Source organism: Oncorhynchus tshawytscha, linkage group LG05 (genome assembly GCF_018296145.1).
Source record: "Oncorhynchus tshawytscha isolate Ot180627B linkage group LG05, Otsh_v2.0, whole genome shotgun sequence".
Lineage (NCBI taxonomy): Eukaryota > Metazoa > Chordata > Actinopteri > Salmoniformes > Salmonidae > Oncorhynchus > Oncorhynchus tshawytscha.
Genome location: NC_056433.1, coordinates 45889183 through 45895718, shown reverse-complemented (window position 1 = coordinate 45895718; position 6536 = coordinate 45889183). Strand labels below are relative to the sequence as shown.

Below are 6536 nucleotides of genomic sequence, written 5' to 3'. Positions count from 1 at the left end.
ACCATGCTGTGTTTTCATGTGTTGCTGCAATGCCGTGTTGTTGTCTTAATTCTCTCTTTATGGAGTGTTGTGGTGTCTCTTGCCGTGATGTGTGTTTTGACCTATTTTTATTAACGTTTTTATTTATAACCCCAGCCCCCGTCCCTGCAGGAGACCTTTTACATTTTAGTAGGTCGTCATTGTAACTATGAATTTGTTCTTGCCTAGTTAAATAAAGGTTACATTTTTTTTAAGGAAACCGTGTAAACTAGTCAGCTGTGTACGCCATGTAAACTAGTGTCCTGTACTGTAATTGACAATTCTAACAGTAGTATTTTGTTGAAGGTGCCGAATGCTGTGTATGGAGGATTGATAGGGCTGTCCTGTACAGATGAGCAATGCCAGTGGAACTCAGGGACGCAGCGTGATTTTAGTTCCAAAAAGGTTGAGTGAGATCCGTTTCAAAGGTCACAAACCGAGTGACGAGTTCTCTGACAGCACCCCAGCCACTTCTCCATCTCTACCTCCAACTCCTGCATACCACTCCCACAACACACTTTACAATAGTTTGGACGTGGCCAATGTTCCAGTGGGGAGCCTTCTGCACAAGTGCATCAAAGCTAAACCAAACAGTCATCAGGTTCCAGCAGCAGCCACACAGCTACAGCAGCCTCATGGTGAACACGGCATCAACATGCAGTGTCAGAAATGCTCTCATTTTATGACGTTTATGTTAAGCCGGAGGAGTGTAAATGTGCCAGCTTGGAGGAGGTCACTAAAGCACAGATTGCCTCCTATGTGTGGTATGGCTGTGCGCAAACTTCAGATCACTGCTAGCTCAGCAAAGAAGGTCCCTGTGCTCACCTCAACAAATCCCGGCAACTTTGTGCGGAAGCATCTCTTCCCCAGGTTCCATGGCAACTCTGCAACCACATATGGCAAGGAGAACGAGCAGGTGGATGGAGAGCTGTGATTTTAGTCTGGAGAGTAGAGGCACAGTAGTGTGTCAAGGAGCCATGGCTTTCTGCAAGCCCAGATGGAGTGTTAAACTTTCAAGAACTATTAGAAATCAAATGTCCTGTTCTGAGTAAGAAGTGTGAGTCTCTGACCGAACTGTTCTCTGGCAAACTCACCGATGTGAAGCTGGTGGATGGGGTTTCTCAGCGGCAACCTAATGGAGCCCGTGGGTACTACATGCAGATGCAAATGGGCATGTTCTGCACAGGACTGGAGAGATGCAAACTGCTTGCCTGGGCTCCATCTGAGCAGATTGTTATTGATGTGCCTTTTGATGTGAAGTTCTGTGCGGATGTTATCTCTGAATTGTATTTCACACATATACTGCCAAGGACAGTAGATGAGTTCCTGTCAGGCAGAATAACTCTGTGCCCCAAATATGTTAATCTATGTGGTACCTAGATGCCTAATACTTCTGTGTTTTTAAATGGTTCATATATGTTGTGCCTTGTAAAGCTCTCTGTCAGCTCTACCTTATTATCTAAGCATAACTCTTGATTGGTGTTTTTTTAGTCTTGCACAGTTCTCTTCATATGCACATTTACCTGATTATATTTGCATATTTCTTGATGTTTTTTTATATCTTGCCTTGTACAGCTCTCTTTATTCATGTTTATCTAACTCCTTATGATGTATTAATATTTGTATTGTACCTTGTGTAGCTCTTTTTCATATTAAGGCAATTCATGAACTTATCTAAGCATACCATAATTCATCTTGCACCTGGCAAATTGTGGTGTTAATAAAAACACTGTGAAATTAAACTTTCTTGACATTTTCTTTGATACTTAACCTTTTGAAATGAAGGACGAGGAGGCATGTCTAAAGGTTTCAAATTGTGTTTTCAGTTTGATTCTGGGTTTGGTTTTCAAGGGCACCAATGAAGAAAACGGTGTCTCCCCTGTTCCCCGAAAGCAGTTGTCTTCACTGTTGGTCTGTTAGAGACATTTTTGGTGTTGAAGAAAATGTATTCGAAATAGATTGAAGAAGGCATGATAACGGCACCTATCGAGTGCCTGTAAGGATCAGGATCAGGCAAAGTTACAGTACATTTCTAATGTAGGAACATCAAAATGATTCACATTAAATAGGAATCTATATGTACACACAGGGTCTCATGTGGATGAAATTATAGTGTATATCGAGTTACATTTCATATGAACATTCTCACTGCTCACTCAGCATCCTCATGGATGATCTCACCATGACCTTGTCCATTTTGTGCGTCAGGTTGATGGGAACAGTCTGGGAGAAGATTTTGAACACCTTGAATCGTCCGATAACTCTCTCAACATGTATACATACATTAGCTATCCTTCTCGTGCTTGTGACATCCTCGTCAGACAGCTGCTCTCCTTTCCTGAGTGAAGGCTGGTATGGCAAGGTTTACCTTCCTCTCATACAGTAGATCTCGGATGGTGAAGCCCCTGTCAGCCATAACTTCATCGCCAGGCCTAAGGTATTCCAGGAAGCCAGAGTTTTGGGTGATGAATTTGTCACTGCATCTGCCTCCACATGGAGTATTGCTGGAATAATAGTGGCTGAATGACTCCCCTCTGGAATGGAGATTGTGTGCTTTCTGATGAGTGGTTTCAGAGCAGTCAATGATGCAAGTGGTGTTGGGGAACATCTCTTTAAAGCACTGAGGCATTGTGTTCTGGATCATCTCCCTCGGCAGCCATGGAATGTAGTTCCTCATGTGCTCCGCCATTGTGTCAATCCAGTAGGAAAGTATTCTGCTCAATACTCCCTGGGACAGAGCAAAGCCTTCAGCAAGATCACCCTGGAGTAGATTCAGATTCATCAAGGTTATCAGTGTTTGATCAGTGATATGCATTTTGAAGTTAGCCGTGTCAAATTGCTGCAGAAACGCTACATGGTCAAAGATAACACTATGAGGAAGGCCAGTATACAACTCTGAGCTAGTGTCATTCTTCAGGATGGTGTGGGTCAAATGGCTCAGCACCACCACATTGGGTTTGTTTGTTGACTGGTTCTCTTGACACGTAGCTGTGATCAGTCAGTGCTGGAACCTCCCATTGAGTATCAGCATCTTTATGCTGCGGTGGCATTGGCACACAGATCAGACTCTGCATCACCACAGTTGTCTTCATCTGTCAAACAAACATAAGAGAGACCACAAGTTTAACACAATAAAATACACAGACAGCCTACTGGTCATGGTTAGGTAAAGAAAAAAGAAAATAGTTGAACGTTTAATAATTTAGCTAGTTAGACATGTCATGAGCATGGCCAGTGGCATGCCAGCAATGATGGGGATACTCATGGCATGGGGGTGACATTGTCAGACAGAAGTTGTTTGATAGCTAACAATGTCGGGACTAACTAGCTAGGCTAGTTCGCAAACAAAACTGTATCAGATGGGCTGTCCTCAAGCTAGCCAGCTAAGTCGGTAAGCTAGGTAACAGTTAGCTAGGTACAGTGTGTTAGGACTTAGGAGTGGCTACCAACTAGTAACATAATTAGCTAAGCTAGCTAACTTCTGCCCGATTCAGGACAACCATCTGTGACGATAGCTAGCGAGTAGGAGCTAGCTAACAGCTACCTATATTTGTTGATGTCCTGATGAGATGTCACCTTCTGGTCTGTACTGGTCATAGCCCAGCCACTTCTCAGGGAAAGGATGCTCTTCCGTCGGCCTCTTGTCCACAAAGTGATAGGAACACACATAGGGTCGGTTTGGTGGTGTCTGTTTTAATACATACAATAGTGAGGTGTGTTATTGGTCAACCATGGCTTGCCACTGCTGTGATACGATAGTGTAAAGCAATGAATTTGAAAATCATCTACACTGTATGTTTGTTAGCTAGCTAGCTAGCCAGACAGTTTTATAGGAATGATTCCATACATTTTTCTAAATATTGGGGGGTAGAGAGAGGAAGAAAGTGAGAAAGATAGGATGAAATTGAGAGTGGGAGAGAGAGGTGGGAAGAGAGTGGAAGACTGACAGAGAGAGAGATGGAGAGAGAGAAACACAGAGAGAAAGACAGCAGTGCAAATGTACTTAGACTTGAGTATTTCAACAACTCTTCTCTTCCAACTTGTGAGGCAATCATATGTACCTACGTGGGGAGGATGGCCAGCCACACAGGAGGATGATTTTTACTAAGGAGGAGAAAGAGGCCGTGCTGACCGAGATGCATGCTGGCCATTTCAGAGTGAAGCGCATGATTGCCAAAGTCAACCAAAGTCTGACAGGGAATTGCCAAGGAGTGGGACAGCTGGGAAAGTGAAATAACCTTTTGGTTATCAATCAGATTCTATTATATCTGAAAATATTATGACTTCAATGAATGTCAAATCAATGTTTCAATTTGTCACTTTTTGCTTAAAAGGTCAGCACCCTGTCTAGCCTGCCAGAATTTTGAGAGGGTGAAGACTGTGGCTCCGGAGTTGAAGCCCATCAAAGTTGTTTGCACGATGGCACATGATCGGTAAGTGTCCCTGTGGTCAAAAAAATATTTGACCACAGCAGAGTTGAATATTATAGAATGTGTGTGTATGTGTGTCAGTATCCTTACAAATATGAAAATATGCATACTGTATGACACAGATACGGGTAAGAATAAAGTAATCTCTCTAATACTCTAAATGTTAGGGGTGGACCTCATCTGACCCTTCACTAAATCCAGGAATGGCAACAGCTGGTGTCTGACGGCGACCCATCACTTTACCAAGTGGATGGAGGCAACACCCATTAAGGTCAGTAAAGGAAGAGTACGTGCTTAACTCTAAATTCCCTTCTATAATCCATAAAAAAAGGGTGCTTTGAACCAAAAATAGGTTTTCGTTTTGTATGATACCCATCAAGGACAAGAGTGGCGAGGCCACCTCCAAGGCGATGATGGACTTCTTCAACACCCACGGTTCTCCTGAGGTCATGTTGAGTGACCGAGGTCATGAACGCTTGAACAAGGTTCGGATGTTATAGGTTATATTCTGTCACCAGTGGTTTGTTTTATTTATTTTTTACAATTTGTTTTTGTTTTTCCGTGGTACATAATCAGACATATTTCAATATTTTACTATTTTACATTGTCAATAGATGTCGCTTTCCTAACCCCTCCTCCAGGTTTGGTGATGGACCAACCAGACTCTCAAGACTGCCATGGACAAGTCCCTTGATTGGTACCAGGAAGGGTGGGAGAACAACCTGAAGGTAATTCTCTTTGCACAACATTTCCTGAAGCTAGTTTTAGTTTCCCTAACACTGATATTTTTGACTTTGTCTTCCTAGAGTTACCTCGGTTGAAGCCAACAATCTTCCCCAGTTTGAGCAGTTGGACGGTCGATCACTGAAAGCACTGACGCCCTACACTTCAAGGAAGCCCAATAGACAAAGTGTGTTAAGCTTCGGTTGACATTTGAGAAAGCAAGAAATGGTAGTTCTGCTGAGCTTGTAAAAATGTACCTCTTCAATTTATCTCTCCAAATGACTTTAGGACAGACTGTCCGAGCCCCCCAGGAGGTATCCCACCCACCAGTGAGTTTAGATCAGTCTGATTCTCTGTGCTCTGAGTCGGAGGGGGACCAGCTTGAGGTAGGCTATAGCTTCCAAAAGTGTTGAAAAGTACATATCTCCCGTTTATAACACTGCACTAATCCATCAGATTTTCTCTTAGTAAAGTGTAATCTGTGTTTGCTTGTTTACGTCTCTGTCTCCTCCCCTGTTCCCTTTATCTCTGCTCCTGTTCTCCAGGACCTAGGGTTTCTGCCTAACACCCAGACGTGGATCCACCTGATGTCCTCCATTACCAACCACCCTGCAACTTTTCATGACATCATCTACAGCTACTGTTATTGTCATGTTGTCATTATCTGCTAAGAAGGTTTTCTTGCTCCATCAAACTGGGCTCATAATGTGTTGAGATACACAGATGAATTAAAAACACTAGCACTGCAAACACTCAGAACAAAGAGAGCAGCAGTGCCTGGACTTTGCAGTCTCCCTCTTCACGTCCCCCTTCCGAGACTGGCTGCCTGTTGAAAACAAGTGACAGGCAGAACCTTCCACCCACACAGTAACCACCTCCTCCATATTCCACACACCAGAATTCAGTATTTCAGACTTTGATTGTGTACAACAAAAAAATCTGTGAAAATAAATTAATTACATAACTGTACCAAAAAATAGTTTATGTATTAAATCTTAAATATTGGCAGGTTGGTTTTCACTGCTGTTCCACATTATTCATTATTGTATCCTAGGACCTACAATATATACATATATATTCAACCACAAGAGGGTGCTAATTAGCTATGCGAGATAGGGGGAAAAAAATCATAATAGAGGCCTGCTGAAAATATATTATTTCAGTGTAGATAAGGGAATGGGAGGTTAAAATAAAAACATGGCAGCCAGACAAGCCAGTGTAACTTTTACAGATGCACAACTGAGTGCATCCTGTCATCACCGCCTGGTACTGCAACTGCACCGCCCGCAACCGCAAGGCTCTCCAGAGGGTGGTGCGGTCTGCCAAACGCATTACCGGGGGCAAACTACCCACCCTCCAGGACAC

General features: G+C 43.1%; 1 long non-coding RNA gene and 1 pseudogene across 1 annotated transcript; one reads left to right on the top strand and one right to left on the bottom strand.

Annotated features, from left to right (window-relative positions):
- Window positions 1–2163: 2163 nt before the first annotated feature.
- On the bottom strand, window positions 2164–3615 carry LOC112251538 (annotated as a pseudogene).
- Window positions 3616–4078: 463 nt separating this feature from the next.
- Window positions 4079–6246, top strand: LOC121846599. Its single transcript, XR_006083520.1, has 7 exons — window positions 4079–4451; window positions 4616–4719; window positions 4829–4933; window positions 5090–5176; window positions 5255–5358; window positions 5460–5557; window positions 5717–6246. It is a non-coding gene; the product is annotated as an uncharacterized LOC121846599 (long non-coding RNA).
- Window positions 6247–6536: the final 290 nt, after the last annotated feature.